Source organism: Mandrillus leucophaeus, unplaced genomic scaffold, assembly GCF_000951045.1.
Source record: "Mandrillus leucophaeus isolate KB7577 unplaced genomic scaffold, Mleu.le_1.0 Scaffold731, whole genome shotgun sequence".
In the NCBI taxonomy this organism is placed as follows: Eukaryota; Metazoa; Chordata; class Mammalia; order Primates; family Cercopithecidae; genus Mandrillus; species Mandrillus leucophaeus.
In genome coordinates, this window is record NW_012107931.1 from 703697 (window position 1) to 726093 (window position 22397).

The 22397-nt window shown below is 36.4% G+C and overlaps 1 protein-coding gene across 1 annotated transcript in view; it reads right to left on the reverse strand.

Moving 5' to 3' along the window:
- TAB2 (TGF-beta activated kinase 1/MAP3K7 binding protein 2) overlaps positions 1 to 22397 on the reverse strand; it is a 90146-nt gene that overhangs the window by 49084 nt on the left and 18665 nt on the right. The window contains exon 3 of the mRNA XM_011965661.1: positions 18873 to 19021. The gene's annotated coding sequence lies outside the window, so the exon portion shown is untranslated. The remainder of the gene's footprint in view (positions 1 to 18872; positions 19022 to 22397) is intronic.

Genomic DNA, 22397 nt, shown 5'->3' on the forward strand with positions numbered 1-22397 from the left:
TGTGGCTCAAAGGGCCCCAAGAACAACTTGTGATGCTGCTGCTTTGGAGAATGTAAGCCACCATAAACCCTGGCAGCATCTATGGTGTTAAGCCTACAGGTGTGCACAGTGCAAGAGTGAAGGAGGCTTGGCAGCCTTTACCTAGATTTCAGAGGATGTATGAGAAAGTTTGGGGGGCCAGGCAGAAGCCTGCTGCAGGGGCAGAGCCCTTACAAAAAAACCTCTACTAGGGCTGTATGAAGGGAAAATGTGGAGTTGGAGGCCCCACAGTCTCCACGGGGGAACTGCCCAGTGGGGCTGGGGAAAGGGACCCCCGTCCTCCAGACCCTAGAATGTTAGGTCCACCAGCAGCTTACACCTTGTGCTAGAAAAAGCTGCAGACACTCAACTCCAACCCATGAGAACACCTGTGGTGGCTGAACCCTGCAGACACAGGCAGGGCTGCTCAAAGGCCTGGAGGTGGGACATGGAGTCAAAGGAGATTATTTTGGAGCTTTAAGATTTAATGACTGCCCTACTGGGTTTTAAACCTGTATGAAGCCTGTACCATCTTTCTTTTGGCCAATTTCTCCCTTTTGGAATGGGAATGTTTACCCCATGCCTGTACTCCCATTGTATCTTGAAAGTGAATAACTTGTTTTAATTTTACAGGCTCATAGGTAAAAGTGACTTGGTTTATCTCAGATGATACTTTGGACTTTTGAGCTAGGCTGAAATGAGCTGAAACTTTTGGAGGACTATCAGGAAGGAATGATTATATTTTGAAATGTGAGAAGAACATAGATTTGGAGAGGCAGGGGCAGAATAATATAGTTTGGATGCCATCTTCTCTAAATCTCATGTTGAATTATGATCCCCAATGTTGGAGATGGGACCTTGACCGGGAAGTGAATGGACCATGAGGGTGGATTTCTTATGAATGGTTTAGTGCCACCCGCCTTGGCACTGTTCTCATGATTTGAGTTGTCATGAGATCTGGCTGTTTAAAACTTTCTCCTCCCCTGCTTCCGCTCTTGCCATGTGACACAATGGCTTCCCCTGTGCCTTCGGCCATGATTGTAAGCTTCCTGAAGTCTCACCAAAAGGCGAGCAGATGCTTAGCAACATGCTTCCTGTATAGCCTGCAGAACCAGGAGCTAATTAAACCCTTATTCTTTCTAAATTACCCAGTCTTGGGTATTTCTTTATAGCAATGCAAGAACAAACTAACACAGGCTAACACACACAAAAAAAATTCAGAAAAAAAAGGCTATCATCTTCTGATGTAGAAATTTAACATGCAAATAAAGTAAACAAAATACCTATATATCAAGAGCATTTACTTTCAAAAAACTGGCACAAAAATTTTGAATAAAAGATTAGGAAACAGTATACAAACTATAGAGCTGGATTTATTACAGGTATCTCAGTTTAAAGTAAACTTATTAATGTACTTCCATTATATTAATAGTTAATGGAGACTACTTATACTATTATCTCAATAGATACTAAAAGCACATTTAGGAAAATTTAAGTCTTACTTTTGGGAGAAAAAAACTTGGTTTCAGTTCCAGAATGATAGTGTACTGAGCTAGTTCAGAACCTCTTCTGTTATGAAAAACCAAAAATAATGAAAAAATGATTGCTTTTGTTTTATAACAGCAGAGCTTGCAAGAAAAGAATTCCCTGGTGCCAGAAACAAAGACAGAATTAAAAGCCACTATAATAAGTGTTTAAGTTAAAATACTGTGGTGACATGTGGGGGAGAAGTGTTTCGAAGGAGAGAGATACAGTTATTAGAACTAGACATACTGGAGCTGGGGTTTTAATGCTATATGGAAAGAAGACACACTATAGGACCGCACCAGGAAGACATTTTATTTAAATGAAATAGTTGCATAAATAAAGCCTAGATTCTGGAAGGTCCTTCCTTACTAGGAAAAAGCAGCTAAACCTCTATCCATTGCCACATAGGAGCCACAAGAACTGAAATTCACCAGAGCCACGAGTGGGAAGCAAACATCTCTCTCACAAAATTAAAGACATGAGCCTGCACCATACACAGGTGTGGAGTCCAAATTTACACTACAGGTGTAAAAAAGAAACTTAAAATAGAAATTAACAAAAAAATTGGTCTGAGGCTGGTAATACCATAGGATTTCTGGCAGAAACAAAAGCAAAACTGCTATGGACTTATTTCTGTAACCCAGGAAGCAAAGGATTTCTAGAGGTAAAACATGAAAAACAAATAACATTATATTGAAAATGAGCTCATGTTAAATAAAATTCAAAAGCACAAAGAAATAATCCACCATGAGTAAAGATCAGGAACACTAATTAGATGATTAATATCTAAGAATATAAAAGAACAGAACCTGAAAGAAGCTATAAAATAAAAATATTTAAAATGACTGTGGAGATAAAAGGAAATCATAAGAATAAGATATAAAGTGAAAAGGCAAGATCTGAAAAAGAATCAATTAAGACTTCTAGCAAATATATCATCATAAAATGTAACAATCAATGAATAGGTTAAACAGCAGAAGGTACTTGAGACCACAGAGAAAGGTGAACTGGAAGATGAGTAAGAGAATAGCAACCAGAAAGCAGCAGAGCTTATAAAGCAATGGAATATACGGAAGAGAAAATGAGAAACAGAATGAAAATACATACTGCATCTAATAGAGGACTTGTAGAAAGAAAGATGTGAAAGAATAAGGGAAAGGCGAAATTCAAAGAGATAACGGTTGAGACACTGACAGTATGTTTCTTTATAATATACTGAAAACGCGCTCGCGCTCACACGCTCTCACACACACGCACACAAAGTTCTGAAGAGAAAAATAAAAAGAAATTTGCACCTAGATATATTGTAGTGAAACTGCAGAGTACCAAAGACAAAGATTTTATCTTTAAAACAATCAGAGAAAAGAGCCATAATCTACAAAGGAATAACTAGATTGATGAGCTTCTAATTAGTCATAGTCGATGCCAGAAGACAGAATAATACAAGTTGAGCATCCCTAATCTGAAGATATGAAATACTCCAAAACTGGAAACTTTCTGAGTCCAACAGGATGCCATGAGTCGAAAATTTCACATAAGTACTTAAGATAAACTTTGCTTCATGTACAGAATAACTTAAAATATTGTATAGAATTACCTTCAGGCTATGCGTATAAGGTGGACATGAAACATAAATCAGTACCGTGTTTAGACTTGGGTCCCATCCTGAAGATACTATATATATACAGAATATCCCCAAATCTGAAAAACTCCAAAATCCAAAACACTTTTGGTCCCAAGCATTTCTAAAAAGGGATACTCAACTTATATATACACATTTCTGAGAGAACATAACTGCAGATCTAATTTAATTTGCAGACCCTATGATCCAGCAATTTCACTTCTAGGCACCTGAGAAAACAGACAATCATGTAAAGATATATATACGAAAAGGCCGGGTGTCGTGGCTCATGCCTGTAATCCTAGCACTTTGGGAGGCTAAGGCAGGTGGATCACTTGAGGTCAGGAGTTCGAAACCAGCCTGGCCAACATGGTGAAACCTCGTCTCTACTAAAAATACAAAAAATTAGCCAGGCTTGGGGGTGGACGCCTGTAATCCTAGCTACTTGGGAGGCTGAGATAGGAGAATCACTTGAACCCGGGAGATGGAGGTTGCAGTGAGCCAAGATCGCACCACTGCACTCCAGCCTGGGTGACAGAGCACGACTCTGTCTCAAAAAAAAAGAAAAAAAAAAAGATATATATGAAAAGATGTTTATTAGAGTATAATTTATAACATGATAAATACAGAAACAAGCTAAATGTTGTAAAGTATTAAGTTCATCTAAATGTACTGACATGGGCAGATGTTCATTAACACTGTTCAAGGGGGCAGAAGTATATGACTAAACAACATATAATGTAATCCATTTACATATTGATAAAGAGTCTCTACTATTACTTTATACCCATCAAGGCTAAAATGTGTTTCTTTTATTTATTTATTTTTTTCTTGAGATGGAGTCTCCCTCTATTGCCCAGGCTGGAGTGCAGTGGCACAATCTCGGCTTACTGCAACCTCTACCTCCTGGGTTCAAGCGATTCTCCAGGCTCAGCCTCCCAAGGAGCTGGGACTACAGCTGCGTGCCACCACGCCCAGTTAGTTTTTGTATTTTTAGTAGAGATGGGGCTTCACCATATTGGCCAGGCTGCTCTCGAACTCCTGACCTTGTGATCCACCCACCTTGGCCTCCCAACGTGCTGGGATTACAGGCGTGAGCCACTGCATGCGGCTAAAATGTTTTACACTGAAAACACACTACTTTTAAAAAGTAAAAATGAATTAAAAGTAAATAATAAAGACATGATTATTTCAGTTTTCAGCCACTAGACTGTTACAAATGTCATAATACTGGTGAATGAAATAATTTGAATAGTCAAGGTATCTGTAAAAAGTAATGTATGCTCTTTTGAACTGACAGGTGCATTTTTATAATTTACTGTAAAAAAAACTCTATGGAAAGGTAAAAGTCTGTCTGCAGCAAATTAATCATGTAAGAGATTTTGTTTTAATGCTGGAATTCATTTCAAACCAAACAAAACTCCTAAATTCTACACTACAAGAGTGAATACTCAACATCTGATGTCAAGATCTACAGATGAAGTTTGGAAAAATTTTTTTGCTTTAGATCCATCCTCGCCTGCTATGGTCTGAATGGTCATGTCCCCTCAAAATTCATATGTGACATCCTATCCCCCAAGATGACAGTATTGGGAGGTGATCAGGTTTGAAGGAACCTACATGAATGGGATTAGTGGCCTTATAAAAGAGGCCCGAGGGAGCTCAGTTGCACCTTCTACCATGCGAGGACATAGCTAAAAGGTGCCACCTACGAACCAGGGAATGGGAACTCACCAGACATTCAATCTGCTGGTGCCTTGATCTTGGACTTCCTGGAATCTAGAACTATACGAAATAAACTTCTGTTGTTTATAAGCTACCTAGCTTATGGTATTTTGTTACAGCAGCCTGAATAAACTAAGATTATCATCTTATTTCTGTAACCTTGTTTAATGGTTGCTTATTTTGACAATCTACATCTATGTGTATAAAATGAAGCTGAGTCTCACTTTCAGTTAACCCCCAATTTTAGTCACAGAAGCACTGTGAAACCTTGCCTTTAATAAGGCCATACTAAGTTTTCTACAAATACCTGTTGAATGGCAGTTTCCTACATTTCCATGTGCTAAAGTAGAACTACCATTACCATTAGTTAGAAGGAAATAAGCATTTGGAATTCTCTAGGACATTAGGAAATATGATTAAATTAGGAGGTATCAGAACAGATTCAGTAATTCAAATTTTACGAAATCTATTTGAAAACCCGATATATCACTTTGTCATTTATCACTTCTCAAAGAGCCTTTCAATGGCTTTTGTTAAGTGTTACATGGAAAAATAAGTTTTTTTTTTTTTTTGGCAATATGTTTGAAAATGCTGTTACTTAAAGTTAAGGAAGTTTCTTTATTTCTGGATTTTAACCTCCACTGTGAATCTTTGGGTAGCCGCAACAGACGCAATATTTCCCAAATTTAGTTGGGCATGATCCTATTTACCTATAAACATCTTGAGGTAGGAAGCACATAGGTAAACAGTGTCATGTAAGTAAGGTAATAAAAAGACAGCAGTACCCTTCTCTCTTAGGAATTTATGCTAAGGAAGTAATTCAACATAAGTTTAACGTAGTTTTTTTTTTTTGAGTTTCGCTCGTCACCCAGGATGGAGTGCAATGGTGTGATCTCGACTCATTGCAACCTCCACCTCCTGGGTTCAAGCGATTCTCCTGCCTGAGCCTCCTGTGAAGCTGGGTTTACGTGTCTCTGTCACCACACCTGGCTAATTTTTGCACTTTTAGTAGAGACGGGGGTTTCTCCACGTTGGCCAGGCTGGTCTCAAACTCCTGACCTCAGGTGATCCACCCACCTCGGCCTCCCAAAGTGTTGGGATTACAGGTGTTAGCCACCACGCCTGGCCTAAGTTTAAAATAGTTTTCTAACAGTAAAAACCAAAAAAGAACCAAACAGCTTAACTTTTGGAAAGCAGCTTTTTGAACTGTAATTTATTAATACTTGACTATTATGCAGACACTAAAACTTATTAAAACCTCAGAAAAGGCAAGGAAATAGTCATGTAATATTTGGTAAAAACAGAAAGACATTATCATGTAAAAAATTTTCACCGGGGAAAATTTTAAATTGGAGACAAAACAAAAAAGTATGGGGTGGCGGATCATGGGAGCTTTGATTTATTAATCTTTAATTAACATCCAAATGTCTGTTAATACATCACTTGGTGAGGGGAATCTTCACCTCAGAGTGCAGTCTCTATAGCTGTCAATTTGGCAATCTCTATCAGAATTAAAACTGCATTTATCTTTTCACTTCACAATTCTACTTTTATGAACCTGTTTGCAGATACAGTCACACAGAAAACTATATTTACCAAAGCATGTTTGTAATGATAAACAACCAAAAATTACTTAAGTATCTGTTAATAGCGATGTGTAAACTATGGTCATTCACAAGAGTATAATGTACTATACAGCCATTAAAAAGAATGAGGTGCTAATATGGAATAATCCCCAAGACACAATACTCAGTTAAAAACTACCACCACTAAGTGCAGAACAGTGTTCTGCATTCTCTTACATACAAGAACACACACACTTTTACATGCACAGAACATCTTTGGAAGGATACACAAGAACTGGTAACACTGGCTGCCTTTAGGGAACACAATTAAGGGAGATTTACTCTTCGTTATACATCTTCTCTAATAAAAAAACACATAAATAATTTAAATTAGAAAAACCTATTTTATTTAATATATTGTTTCTGTAATAAAAAATATTCAATAGAAAGTGAAAATAATGTGTTTTATATTTCATCTTACAATTTAGACTTGGGAAAATGAAGATGCTTCAAAGTGTTATGTAGTCCGAGACTACCTGAAGTTCTAAAATTGAGATTACATTTTATGACATGATTTTGTGACACGATCTACCTTTCTAACATATTAAGTACTTATTTAATCAAAAGTTTTGAGATTTGCACAATCCAAAATGAGGCTCTACAGAGTGCTTGTTTACCTACTTCTCTTTCGATTTCAGGATCAAATAAACAAACTGATGTGGTAACATAAGACGGCATACAGATACACTAATTAAGGTAAGCAGGTGTTTGTGTTCAAAGGGCATGATTGCATTTTGGATAGCAGAAGCTAGGACCAATTAGATGCACATAATTGAGGTTTTGATGAATGTTATAAAGAAACCAATATCCAGTAAAGGACACTGTAGAGAAATTTAAATTTTATCTAGACATCTGTCAACACTGAGAAACAAGCAAATGGAGAAGCAGGATTTAACTTTTATGCATAAATGTAATCTGAACTCCAAAGTTTCAATAGGTTAAAATTTCGGCGTTAAAAAACATATACATGTATGTATGTCTCTTTACATATGTATACATAAATATATAAATATATATATTTAATCTCTCTCTATATATAGAGAAATAAAATATACACCTGAAGAAAAGTTAGAAAATAAGCATTGTTTTAAATGACTGCATAACAGTCCATCAGGTCAATATATTACTATTTAGCCAGTCTTGTAAACAAATAATTAGGTTGTTTCCAATTTTTCTCTAGAAAGCTATGCAAAAAGTTTTTTGTACATGGATAATTTCCATATTTAAATTATTTCCTCAGAACATGACTTTATATTCACAATGTCAAGGCAACAATATGAAGGTCAACCTTCAGTTTTTTTTTTTTTTTTTTGAGACGGAGTCTCGCTCTGTCGCCCAGGCTGGAGTGCAGTGGCCGGATCTCAGCTCACTGCAAGCTCCGCCTCCCGGGTCTACGTCATTCTCCTGCCTCAGCCTCCCGAGTAGCTGGGACTACAGGTGCCTGCCACCTCGCCCGGCTAGTTTTTTGTATTTTTTTAGTAGAGACGGGGTTTCACCGTGTTAGTCAGGCTGGTCTCGATCTCCTGACCTCGTGATCCGCCCGTCTCGGCCTCCAAAAGTGCTAGGATTACAGGCTTGAGTCACCGCGCCCGGCCAGATTATTTTATAAAGACTTAAAGGGGTCGTTCCCCACTTAATTTTTTCCTAATGCCTATGTAATATCCTGCTTGCTAGCACTAAGTTAGTGTTTCTCCATTCTGGATGCACATCTAAATCACTTGGGGAAGAAACTGGTAACAATGATTATCTGAGGAATAAGAGGGAATCTGGGAGAATAGAGGCTGGGCAGGAAGGCTTAAGAGACTTTCTCTTCACTGTACACTTTTTTGTGCTTGTTGAATTATGTATTATATTCCTGTGTTACCTAGTAAAAGAGGGAAGTAAGGGGAAGGAGTAAGGTGGAGAAAGCATCAGCAGCAGCAGCAACAACCCAGCAGCAGCAGCACCTACAGAGCTTTGAAACGCACAGTCCAAAGTTGGGGAGGTAACTCAAACCTAACAATGAGTATTAGAATTTCTGGACGTAGGTTCTACACATGCATCTCTGTTACTCAAAGTAAAAACAAGATACTCCACCAGTAACTGTGATAGGAAGTCAAGGTAGAGAACCATGGAATCAATAATTCCACTTTACAAGGCTGATGATGTTCAAAACAGGTAAATCTTAGAGCAAACAAAGTTGAGTGTGTAAGCAGGAGCCAAAACCTTAAAAGCTCCTTAAGATTTAAGACATGGTACAAAAACGACAACTCTCTCCTCATCAAGAAAAGGGTGTGTTTCCTAGACCAGCATTTTTTAGTGTGGTCTGTGGACCACCTGAAACAAAATCACTGGGCTTCATCCTGGACCTACTGAATCAAAGTCCCTAAGTATAAAGTCCAAGTATGTTCACTGATTCATCTCTGAATCCACTGTGATGAGCACTCTCATGACAACTGCTCATCTGAATGTTTCTTCAAGTAAAGTTTACTCCAGTTCCTACAAGACTTCTAGTTGATAACACAGTAAATGAAAGGCAGGGAAGGGACTAATCAAAAACCAAGATGACTATGGTCAAAGGATCACATATAAGAGGTGCTCATAGTAAAGTATTGATTTAAGGAAGGAAGGAAAATAGAGATGGAAAGGGGTGTGGAATTTCATGAGTTTAAAAAACTAGGTGAAAGGCAATGAAATAAAAAGATTTACTAAAATGAAGTCAATTACCAACAAGCCTCTAACAGGAATGGTTAGAAACTTTTATGTAACTTGATTCAATGGGAAAGAAGTAACTAGGGGAAGAAAAATTACCTCTATTAAGTATACACAAACAGGTTCTGCAGCTACTATATATTTAAGAGTGTAGGAAAATGTAGTTGTACAATAAACACATGTGGATCACCATAGGTCAGCTAAAAATGAAGCTTATTATAAAATAAAAGCTGTTTTTGGGCAGGTAAATTTATGAAAAATCTTTTACTATCAAGAAGGTGCCATACAAAGTAAATGGTGGAGCAAAGCTAAATTCCCAGAGATCTAACTTTTAAAAATAAAAGGAATAACTAGTAATGTATCTCACATAAACTACTCAATTTACATAGTTTAAACTTGACAAAGTATTGGCCTTTACTATTAAAATCTTAACAAAGAAAAGGAATCAATGAATAAATAAAATGTTACTCTGAGACAGGCATAAACTTTCCTGAAGAGTAGAGTTTCCTAAGAGTAAGATTAAAAGAAACAGTATTCTATCTTAGCCATGCATGCTTCTAAAATTTGCTGGTGAAAGAACATGTTAATAGTTTAAAACAGAGATAACCTAATGTTGCTAAATATTTCGACCTCAGTTTCATAAGTGTACACTGTCTTATCTAACTAGATGAGACAATTATGATATAATGTATATAAAACAGTATTTGATACATAGTGACAGCTGGTTAAGTGTAAATTCTAGGATTCCATGGGTTCATTTATGAAGTTTAATATGCTACTTACTTGCAATAACTTCTGGGGCAAATCATTTAATTTCTCTGTGCCTCAGTTTCCTCATCTATAAAATGGTGATGACAGAGTAGCTACTTCATAGGATTGTTATGAGAATTAAATAAGTAATCCATGTAAGATAATAAAAAAGAGCACATAGTAAGTACACATGTAAATAAAATATCAATACTATCATTTCATTCTTTGTAAAATGGAGAAAACAACTCGAAGAGCTTCAAGGATAGTGACAACATAATTAAACCCAACTGCATTATATCTGTCCTGCCTACAGCAAAAAGTACAAACTGGTAGTAGTAGTAATTATTTATTCTAAATATCATGGACTTCCACAAAGTACAAAGGAACAAAACCTTACAGAGCTGCACATCACCCTGGTTGCAGAATATTGTAGGACTGGATTGAGTCTTTAGGGCTTTCCTTTTCAATGTATATGGGACAAAAAACTTGCAGTTGGGGAAATCTGACAAAGCTACATGACAAACTCAACAGTATTACATTGTGCAAAGTACTAGATAAGTGGCATAAACTGTGTTATAATAGGTGTTTAAAGGGATCTCGCTGGGCTGAGGAGGAAGTAGGAAAGTATTGAAGCATAGGAACTTAAAGTATAAAAGAAGACAAGTAAGGCAGATTCTGGGGATCGTGTTACCTGTCTTGCAGGAGGGACAAAGAGGAAAGAAGGGGATTATGAAGAAGGTACTCAGGATGGGGAGTAGTTACAGAAGAAGATGAGAAGATGAATGAAGGTTTCAAGGTATAGTGGTCTTTATCCAAGAAGACCTTGAGATATGCTAATGCTAAGGTTTTAACATATGTCCAACTATATATACATCATTTTATCTTTACCCCATTCTTATATAATTATGAGTTTTGTTGGAACAAATTTAATTACGTTAACAAAGTAAGCTGCGCACGGTGGCACACGCCTGTAGTCCCAGCTACTCGGGAGGCTAAGGAAGGAGGATCCATTAAGCCCAGGAGTTCAAGGATGCAGCGAACTATGATTGCGCCACTGCACTCCAGCCTGGGTGACTGAGATCTTAAAAAAAAAAAAAAAAGACATAAAATATGGTTCATGCCGAATATCAAACAGTAGTAGGAAGAAATACATAAAATTCACTTCTCAACCACATTAGGATTCTTCCTTAGCTTGTGTACAAGAATGTAAGGAGATTTTTCCATTTCAACATACGCTAAAAGCAAATTCCGGTTTCTAAAGTAACCATTAGAGGCAATAATTTTTTCTGTAAATCATAAAATCCTGAATTGGACAGAATTCTAGGAAGTTATCTTGTAGAAGTATAATTCAAGAGATCTGAAAAATGCCTTGGTGCCCAGTCGTCTCCTTGTTAGACTTCCCTTTCTCCCAGTCAATCCAATTTACCTCTTAAAACCAAGCCCTGGTCACAAAGAAAATTCTTCACGTGAGAAATATTAGTTCCTAGCCGGGCGCGGTGGCTCACGCCTGTAATCCTAGCACTTTGGGAGGCCGAGGCGGGTGGATTATCTGAGGTCAGGGGTTTGAGACCAGCCTAGTCAACATGGTGAAACCCTGCGTCAACTAAACACACAAGAAGTAGCCAGGCATGGTGGCAGGCGCCTGTAATCCCAGCTACTTGGGAGGCTGAGGCAAGAGAGTTGCTTGAAACCAGGAGGCGGAGGTTGCAGTGAGCTGAGATCGCACCACTGCCCTCTTGCCTGGGCGACAGAGTGAGACTCCATCTCTGAATGAATGAATGAATGAATGAATGAATGAATGTATGTATGTATGTTAGTTCCCAAGCAGAGAGACTATTTTTCACTGGTGTATCCTAACTACTTAGTATATGTCAAGTGGATGCTCAGTAAATATTTGTTGCAATAAGTCTCTAAATAAACATCAGAATACATATAGCTTTTAGACTACTGTAAAAAGTGTTTATCTATCCCCCTAAACTCAAGCGTTTTCCTTAACCTCACCTGTAAGTCAGTGCTGCTATATCTGTTTTGAAAATGTAAATATGTTCCATCACGATTGTTATGAAAGAACAATTTGAACATTAAGTGAATTTTGCTGTAATTTCATTTGTAAGAAACACTGGGTGAACACAAAAAGCCATATCGAGCTAAAACGAATATACGAATATACAAAACGTATATTCATATATTCATTGTGTATTCATATGAATATACAAAAAGTAAACATGAAAACATCTGAAACATTTACCAGCTATCTCAGCTTAACAGATCTGCATGTTATTAATCACACCCAGCCACATTACTGATTTCAAAAACTCTTTCTTACTTTTTTTTTTTTTTTTTTTTGAGATGCAGTGTCGCTCTGTCACCTAGACTAGAGTGCAGTGGTGCGATCTTGGCTCGTTGCAACCTTCGCCTCCTGGGTTCAAACAATTCTCCTGCCTCAGCCTCCCGAGTAGCTAGGATTACAGGTGCATGCCACCATGCCTGGCTAAGCTTTTGTATTTTTAGTAGAGATGGGGTTTCACTGTGTTAGCCAGGATCATCTCAATCTCCTGGCCTCGTGATCCACCCACCTCTGCCTCCCAAAGCACTGGGATTACAGGTGTGAGACACGGCGCCCAGCCACAACTATTTTACAGTAACTCACAACCTGCAACTCTTCTTGTGTTCCCTTCCATAAGCAAACTTTAGGTCTTATTCAGGGAAAAGTATAATATTCATTGTAGTATTTACATATTTCTTAATTTATTTTACATATTTCTTAATGTATTTATTTCTTAATTTATTTAACATGAATAAAATTGTTATCTGTAAGTTTTTTTTTTTTTGAGATGGAGTTTTGCTCTTGTTGCCCAGGCTGGAGAGCAATGGCGTGATCTCGGCTCACTGCAACCTCCACCTCCCGGATTGAAGCAATTCTCCTGCCTCAGCCTCCCGAGTAGCTGGGATTACAGGTGCCTGCCACCACACCCGGCTAATTATTTTGTAGTTTTAGTAGAGACAGGGTTTCATCATGTAGGCTAGGCTGGTCTCGAACTCCTGACCTCAGGTGATCCACCCGCCTCATCCTCCCAAAGTGCTGGGATTACAAGCATGAGCCTCCTCGTCCGGCCCTATCTTTTTTTTAATGTTCACAGGTGATGTTTCCAAGTGTTATACCCATAATTCCATTTTTCCCCATAAGCCCTGTGTGTTTTTTTGCGTGACTTTGCATAGCATGGTGATATTTAGGAACATGCCTCTGGCTCAACAACTGACTATTAACATTAACCTCTCCAGGATGCCAAATGGGATGGCAGAATGTTTCAGTCTATCTATTTAGTTGTCAAAATGATGCTAACAGTTTCTTTTTCTTTCTTTCCTTCTTTATCTTTCTCTTTCCTTCTCTGTCTTTCTGAGACAGGATCTTGTTCTGTCACCCAGGCTGGAATGCAATGACACAATCATGAATCACTGCAGTCTCAACCTCCTGGGTTCAAAGGATCTTCCCTCCTTAGCTTCCTGAGTAGCAGGGACTACTGGTGCGCACCATCACAACTGGTTAATTATTATATTTTTTTGGTAGGAGCTCCCTGTATTGCCAAGGCTGGTCTAGAACTCCTGGACTCAAGTGATCCTCCCACCTTGGCCTCCCAAAGTGCTGGGATTACAAGTGTGAGCCACTGTGCCTGGCCCAGCTTCTTATTAATTACAATTTCTCTCTTCTGTGAATTGGCTGACATTACCACACTGCCATGAATTACTCTTAAATAATATCTTTACCACAGATTGATAATGCAGTCAGAATAGCTGGATGATGCTATAATATTTTTGAATTAAAGCAAATTTTAAAACCTTTTGACTTCAAAGAACATTTCAAAATTAAACATAAAATAAGAATCATATTACCTAAGTACATATACTATTTAAATACCTTTTACATTATTGACATATTATACAAGTATCATATCATATACCAGTTAGGTAATACTTGATGCACTTCAGATTTAATTAACTTTAAAAGAATTTATAAACGTTAATTTAACAAAGTTTTTAAACTTACTTTTTGTAGTAAATTATTGGAATTATATTTCTTGGAGCATGATGTTACAATTCTATCAAGGCAAAGCAAACTTTACTTAATCTCCATTTAAGATAAAAATGAGATAACTATAATTAATCTTTACCATAAACTTTATCACAAAACAGTTATAATACTAAATCATTTCACACAGATAATCAGTTATCTGCAAAAATAATATAATCCAAATGCTACTTATTTTAAGTTAGCTATTATGTTCAGATTTAGAGTGATTTAAAACTTAAAGGGAGCAAATGATTATGTTACTAAAAACTAGATTTTATAATTTTATAAGCCTTAACAATTTACTTTCTAAAGAATAACAATAAACATTAATAAATAAAGTAGCATAATAATCCACACTACTTCCTCTTAAAGAGAAAATTTCCCATTTTCTCATTTAATGCACTGCCTTAAGGCCATGAATGCTGACAATTTCTGATGGTTTACAGGCTTACCAGTTATAAGTTCTTCTAAAAGGAATGTGCAAGTCGGCCACACTTGGCAATTTATGTATTGTGGTTTTGTGGTAGGTACTACATTTTCTAAGGATCAAGAAAAGTGCAATAAATCTAAGACGGAATGGTTATACTTCATCAAAACATATTATATAACTGACTACCTTTTGTGTATTTTATAATTCATATCTCATTATTGTTTTGCAATATATTATCGTTCACTGCCCTCTTTCACTCTAATTTTTGGCTAATCTATCCTATGCATAAATATCATCTATAAAAGAAAACAGGAGCTAAGTATGATAATAAGTTCCTATTTATGGGTAAAAGGGAAAGAGGAGAAAATAAAAGCACCCGAAGGAACCAATTTTCATCTTACATCAATCATAAACATTTATAACAAACCAATTAACTCAATGATGTGTAGAAATTTTAATAATTTGGTTAAATATTAATTTAAAATGGCACCTTAATATTCAGAGAAAGTTATAAGAAGTATCACCGGCTGGGCGCGGTGGCTCACGCCTGTAATCCCAGCACTTTGGGAGGCCGAGGCGGGCTAATCACCTGAGGTCAGGAGTTCAAGACCAGCCTGACTAACATGGTGAAACCCTCTCTCTACTAAAAACACAAAAATTAGCTGGGTGTGGTGGCAGGCGCCTGTAATCCCAGCTATTTGGGTGGGTGAGGCAGGAGAATCACTGGAACTCGGGAGGCAGAGGTTGCAGTGAGCCGAGATTGCACCATTGCACTCCAGCCTGGGTGACAAGAGCGAAACTGTCTCAAAAAACAACAACAAAAAAGTATCACCCAACTGATCCCCATGCAGTTTCAATCCCTTACTTGATCCCATGGTTTTTCCTGTTCATCTTATATAATTCTGCTCATTTTCTTTCTAATGTCATGGCCCTCAGCTGACTTTTTCCCATAGTCCCATAGAGGACTACTGGCCAGCTGCTAAGGGAGAGGGGTGTATGTGTGTGCACGTGCACATGCGCGTGCGGCATGTACAATACCACTAGGAGTATGATAATTAGTCCACAAGTTAGACAAAGTGTACATGGATATTTGCTACTACTACTAAGGTACCAGAGTTCTAGCTTTCTATCCATCTATCCATCCACCCATCCACCCCTTCCTCCCTCTCATCATCTATCCAGCTATATGAATTAAAGCATCTAATCTAGAAAAAACACACATGTGTTTAAAGTGGCGTAAACAAGAATGGTCATCCCAGTGTGTGTTTCTAAAAACAACCTCAATGGCCATCTAGGAGGAATAAATAAGTACACTATTGCATAGCCACACTAAGGAACACCATGCAGCTTTTTTGTTGTTGTTATTGTTATTTAGTGGAATATGATATCCAAATAATTATATGGACCTATAAGATATTATTGATTGAAAAAAAATCAAGATGCAGATTCCATGTATAACACCTTTTGTGTAAAAATAAAGATACACAAAAGATGTATTACATTAAAAAGCTTTTAAAAAATGTTTTGTCCCTTCCTATGATGCTGAAAATAGATGTATTTTAAACAGATATTTTTATATGACTGTATAGGAAATATTCTGAAAGTATACACACACTAATTATTCTGGAGAGGCGGCTGAGTAGAATGACACATGGATGAAAGGTATTCCAAGGAGGTTTAGTCATCTGTTCCAATTTTTATAATAATACATATTCATGCATTACTATAAAGTTATTCCTTACATATTTCTCCACAACATTACTTGTATTCTGATATGTAGATAATAGAACAGAATGAGTTATTTGAAAGTAACCGTATTAGCCAACCACAGGTACTTTCAAATAACTCAAAGCCTGTGTTGTCTATGCTAAAACTGTTATGGGTGTGCAGTTTACAGCTGCAGCATTGACCAATCATCAGGATGCTTGATAGATGAGATTTACAGTTACTTTCTAACTTAAATGTTACTTATGAATTTATATATGTAGGTCCATCCATGATTAACCATGTCTAAGCTTAGTGTCATAATTTGTAATCCTTGTTTAAAACAAAGAAGCCAGGTGACTTTTTTTTTTTTTTTTACCTAAAGGCTACCTCAAGGTGAACTATTTATTACTCAAGCACTTAAACTAAGTATTACACATCTACCAATGAGATGGTTTAATTAATTAAAGGAAAGAGGTAAGGGGTGGTAGAAAGAGAAGTAGGCTTATTGTTACTATTAAATGTAAGAGTCCCCCAATAAACACAGTATCTTTATGGAAAGTTATTGTACTATCATACACAATGGTGGACAAGACACACTGCTTTCTCTGAGCCTAGAGTATAATCACTTTGGTTCTACACTTACTATGAGCCAAGTCCTGTGCTAAATGCCTTAAACATGTATTATTTCAGTTACTTTTTACAATATTCCTGTAGTGAGGATTAAGTGAGAAACTGAGGGTAAAACTCTTTACACAATGCCTGACAGAGTAAATGTCCCTTATTAGGCATTACTACTGCCTAACCTCTATCTTCATCAATTCAACCTTCACTCTACAGTAGTCAGCTTTTCAAAAGATTCACTGATTTAACACGTACCAGTTCTGAGAAATCTTCAACGGATTCCCATTCCTACTAAAGTCCAAACTCCTTCATCTGACATTCAAAAACATGTCATAGCTCCATCTCCCATCACACGCCTCTATCCAACTATTCTCTATGCATACTGGACTGCTCAGAATTTCTATAATATATTAAATACTTTCATCTTCATAACTTAGAAATACTCTTGCCACTTTCTCTAAAGAATTCCATCTATCCTTCATGGTTCAGTAAAAACATTACCTTCTCCACAAAGCTGATTCTCTCCAGTACTCTTAAGTATGCTGTATGCATCTCTATTATGACACTTTCATATTACTTGTCTGTAAGCTCACTAAAACAAGGTTTATTCATTTCTACATTCCTGCTGTGTCTAGCATACTGTTGTACACACAATTTACACTGAATAATGGAGAAAAATTTCACCATTAATAGCACCACTGAAAATAAGACTTGATATTCATATGTATTTCCTTCTTTAATTTCTACTTCAATTCACACAACAGTGGTAATGACCCTAACTAGTAGCTCCCTTTCCAGCTCTAATTAAACACTCAGTGACACATAATTCTTTCAACACCAAACAAATAATGTGGCACACAATCAGTGAACTAACACTGACTAAATTGCTAGATATTAAATTCATTATGCATTAATACTGCAGAAAGGGATATAAGGAAGGAGTTAAGTACATGTTAGAATATTAGAATTGCCTTTTAAATTCACAATTGGGATACAAAATTCCTCTTCAATTTTGGGTAATCTCTAACCTAGATGAACTGAACTTTAAAATCAAAAGACATGTATGATTATCTATCCATCTAGTAAATAAATTCATCTTTCAGGGATTCTGTTTCTGCATCTATATAAATTGGTAAAAGGAACATCCTTAAAAGCTAATTGATCTTGGCCCTCCAGCCATTCATGAGTAGCTTTCTCTTGGTTAAAATATAAGGCATTAGGAAACCTCAGTTTTTGGTTTTGCTGTTACACTTCAGGATGATTCCGACTATTTATAACTTCCTTGGCTAGCTTCTTTTGGGTAATCAAGTAAAAAAATTAGCAAATATTAGTTATACACTTAGTTTAAAAATATAGCTAAATTCTTCAGGTAAAGTACTATAAAACATTGCTTGGTTCTATCCAGAAATAATATGTATAATTTCCAATTACTGAGGAATATATTAACTTTTTTTTTTTTGAGACAGAGTCTCACTCTGTTGCCCAGGCTGGAGTGCAGTGGTGCAATCTCAGCTCACTGCAACCTCCGACTCCCTGAGTTCAAGTGATTCTCATGCCTCAGGCTCTCAAGCAGCTGGGACTACAGGCGCAGGCCACCGTGCCTGCCTGATTTTTTTGCATTTTTAGTGGAGGCGGGGTTTTGCCATGTACAAATATATTAACTTTTTAGGTAAAGGCATTAGTAGCATAGAATAGTTGAGGATCTCAGGAAGAGGGAAGTAGTTTCATTAATCGAATTCCCTATACTGCTTGTACTCAATGTAAACCTTTTAAAGGAAGGCAGTTTTGTTGTTGTTTTTCAATTTTTTTTTTGTACGTTTATAGGGCTTCACTCAACAGCATTTCAAATTTATTTTTCTTATATTTTTGCATTAGTTTGCTAATACTAGCAAACAAGTTAAATTAGAAATATTCAGGCAAAAGGTATGTTAAACTCAGTACTAGCTGCATGTTACCTAGATGTTAGTGTTACTATACTTTAAAGCAAGATGACTATACATTTTGAAAGTCAAGTTTTAGTTACTATAGATTTAATAATAAGGCAGTTACATAGGCTAAGCTTGACTGGTGCCATGGACTTTAGCATACCTGGAAATAGAAAAATTCAAATTGTAGCTGTTCTTGGTTGGCCCATTGCCATTTTTGCAGCTTACAAATTGTTAATTAAGTAACTGCAGTGAGCTCATCTCTACAGGATACTTCTTTTCCAGGGCAGGTCCAGGAACTGGGTCTGGAGCCTTGAAAGCAGAAGAGAAACTAGAGTAAACTAGAGGTAGACAGAACAAGAAATGTGACCAGATAACATTATGAGATGTAATAGAAGTAAGGTAGTCCCCAAAGTCTCACATAAAATATTCTGAAGGGAAAGTGGGTTTCTTAAATTGCAAGTTACCAAGGATGCGGTTTACTTAAGTCATTATTTTAACCTACCCAACGTTATTCTGGACTCTCAATTCCAGCAACTCAAAACAGTAGTTTTTATGAAATCTCTAATGGCTTTTAGCAACAGACTGTCCAACAGGAGACCACAGAGTAACTCTAACAGAAAGAGAAAAACAACAAAATCCAAAATTGGAAATGTAAAGTCCTCATTTTCAGGTCATTTTGCTCTTCCCTTTCACTATCGTATTTCCAATCATCTTCTAAATGCTCCCCTGATTTCCTACGATCAATTCCCAGGGGTTTCTAAAGAAATGCTTTAGATATATCCAAGCAATGAACTAAATGTTAAGTTCCAATTTTTAAAAATACTTGGTAATTCTTAAAGAGGGAGGCAAAGAACAGCTCATAAGATGTGGTTCTTAAACCGCACTGGAAAATCTTTTTTTTCCATTACCAAAATAGATTCAATGGATTTTTTTTAAAAAAAATTTTTGTTAGGGCCATATAAAACAAAAACCAAAAACAAACTTGCAACTATGAAAGTTACAGAAATGATAAGATATTACAAATGGTAGAATTTGTACTATTTGATTACTAAACCTGGAAATGATGTCCTTATGCTTGGTAGGCTGGTACCCTTAGGAATTTCTCTAAGAAACTAATCCCACAGGAGTCAAAATAAATAGAATTTTCCTCTACTCTCAAATGATCATAGATATTGTGAAAATTATAATAGGACAAAAAAAAAGTAGTGAAGACAAAGATCCAAACACTGAACTCCCTGCATTTCCAGTAACTAGCAATATAAACAGCAAAACAGAGTAAAAGTAGTTTTTGTGAAAATATAAATTTCCCATCTATTGTGATGGCACATTATAGGACAAAGAATTCTGCGAGACAGAAGTCTAAGTTCAGATCTGACTTCAGTATGGCCTTGAATTTAAACTGCAGAAATCTCCCTTCTATTAAATGGAGTATCACTACCCACCCTGCTGTACTGTCCATGAGATTTAGCTAAAGTGTATGTAAAGCACCTAACAGTGTGGCACATATAGGCATTCAATATATTTTTCTGCATTATTAAAGAATGTAACATATTTTCCTGTTCTAAACATATGGGTATACTTAAGTTTTCGTTTTCACAAATGCTAAAGCAAACAACTAGGTAGTAGGCTTTCAGTTTAAATAATTCAACTATAATCACATTCTAAGACATATAACTGATTATCTTCCAGAATAGCCACAAAGTGAGTATATGAGAGAGGTCAATTTTGAGAGCTGATGATAAATAAAAATATAACAATTTATATTTAGGATATAAAAAGAGTCAGCAGTAAACAAGACGACATGGAATTCTTCTCCTTCCAAGTAAAGTATAAAATACTTCTGTCAACACACCTCTTGTTAAAAAGTTATATATAGATCCGGTATAATGCTTTTTAAAAAAACATACAAGCAATCAATGCATGACATAATTTGGTCTTTAAGTCAGGGAATGTTTTAAGGGCAAAGAAAAGCCTTATATATGGGCAATAATTTTCCTCTTACTGATAGAACAGTAGGTTCCACACAAAATTATTATTTACCAAATAAGGCTCAAAGATCAGATTACACCCTCTCTAACATTACCAAGTAACAGATCAAGTATCACAAGCCACAAGGAATTTTTAAAAATGATTTCCTTATAGTCGTTTTAAGTGTATTCTCTGCCACAACTTTATTTTAAAATAGTTTTAAAAAGTTTACATGGAAGTGTCTTATTCAAAATATACTAAAACTTAGATAAGACTGAGTAACTGTATTCCTCAGAAAGAAGGGGAAAGGGTATTTAAGTTTGAGGATTTCCATTCAGTAACCCATATGGATAGGTTTTCAGTTTAAAGACCATCAAGTAAAAAAACCACTTCAGATAAACCATTACTTTTTAAGTTTTTTAACTAGTCATCCTACTGAAATCTCATTACTTACAGCAATATTTCAGTTGATTCTCTTGGCTTTTCTAGGTATACAATGTTATTTACAAATTATAATGAATTTGCTTTTATTCTTTTAAAAAAACATATTGAGTAATTGTTACCCATTATCAAAACTCCAATAAGCAGCAGAGTTAAAACCAGAAATGTATCTGTAGCTTTCTAACCTCATGTCCAAGGTTCCTTCTTTATTGTACTAGCTCGACATTACTAATACTTTTCTTTCTGAAAACTTCTTTTCCGGTCAACACTCTGCATTTTAGTTTCTTAGAATTCTTATTTCTATGCCTCTTATTAACGTTTGCCAAAAGGATGTAGGTGTAAAGTTGTAACATTCATTCTCTCACTTGTTCCTCTGGCATCTTATTTACACTCACAGCATAATCTAAGGAGAATCTCCTTTAAATTGTAGTTTAAGCTTTTTATTCTACTTGATGAAACTTAAAAGATTCTGAATCATAGATCTGATGTTGAAAGGAGCCTTATAGATTATCTAGTCCAACACCCTTATTTAATAGAAGAAAAACAAAGTTCAAATAATACGTCAGTAGAATCTGAATAAAAGTTTAACACAGAAAAAAATTAGTCTTATTACTTATGAATTGTAAAGTAAATGCCTACAGTTATATAAAATATAAACAAAGCAATTAAACAAATTTCAAGAGTAATTATTGAGGGCAGGCATGGTGGCTCATGCCTGTAATCCCAGCACTTTGGGAGGCCGAGACACGTGGATCACCTGACTCAGGAGTTTTGAGACCAGCTTGGCCAACACGGCAAAACCCCGTCTCTACTAAAAGTACAAAATTAGCTGGGCGTGGTGGTGCACACCTGTAGTCCCAGCTACTAGGGAGGCTGAGGCTGGAGAATCACTTGAACCTGGGAGGTGGAGGTTGCAGGGGGCCGATATTTCTCTTCAGCTACAACCCCTCAGTGTGGTTTTCATTGCCTCCTCCAGTTTGGTTCCACTAGATCAGGGGTCATGAATCCCTTTGGCAGTCTGAAGAAAGCTACAGAGTCCCCCTCAGAGTGGTTTTAAATACATAAACTACAATACCTAAGATTATAAAGAAAACCAGTTTTACTAAAATATAGTTGTTTTTGAAAGTATGGTTTTAAATGCATAAAATAAAATATATATTACCAAGAAAACCAATTATACTGAAACAGTTATCAAGTGTTTTTAAAAATCTTGTATATGATATATTTATACATATGCTTCTTTAGTAACACTTAATACAATAAAATCTAGTGGGAG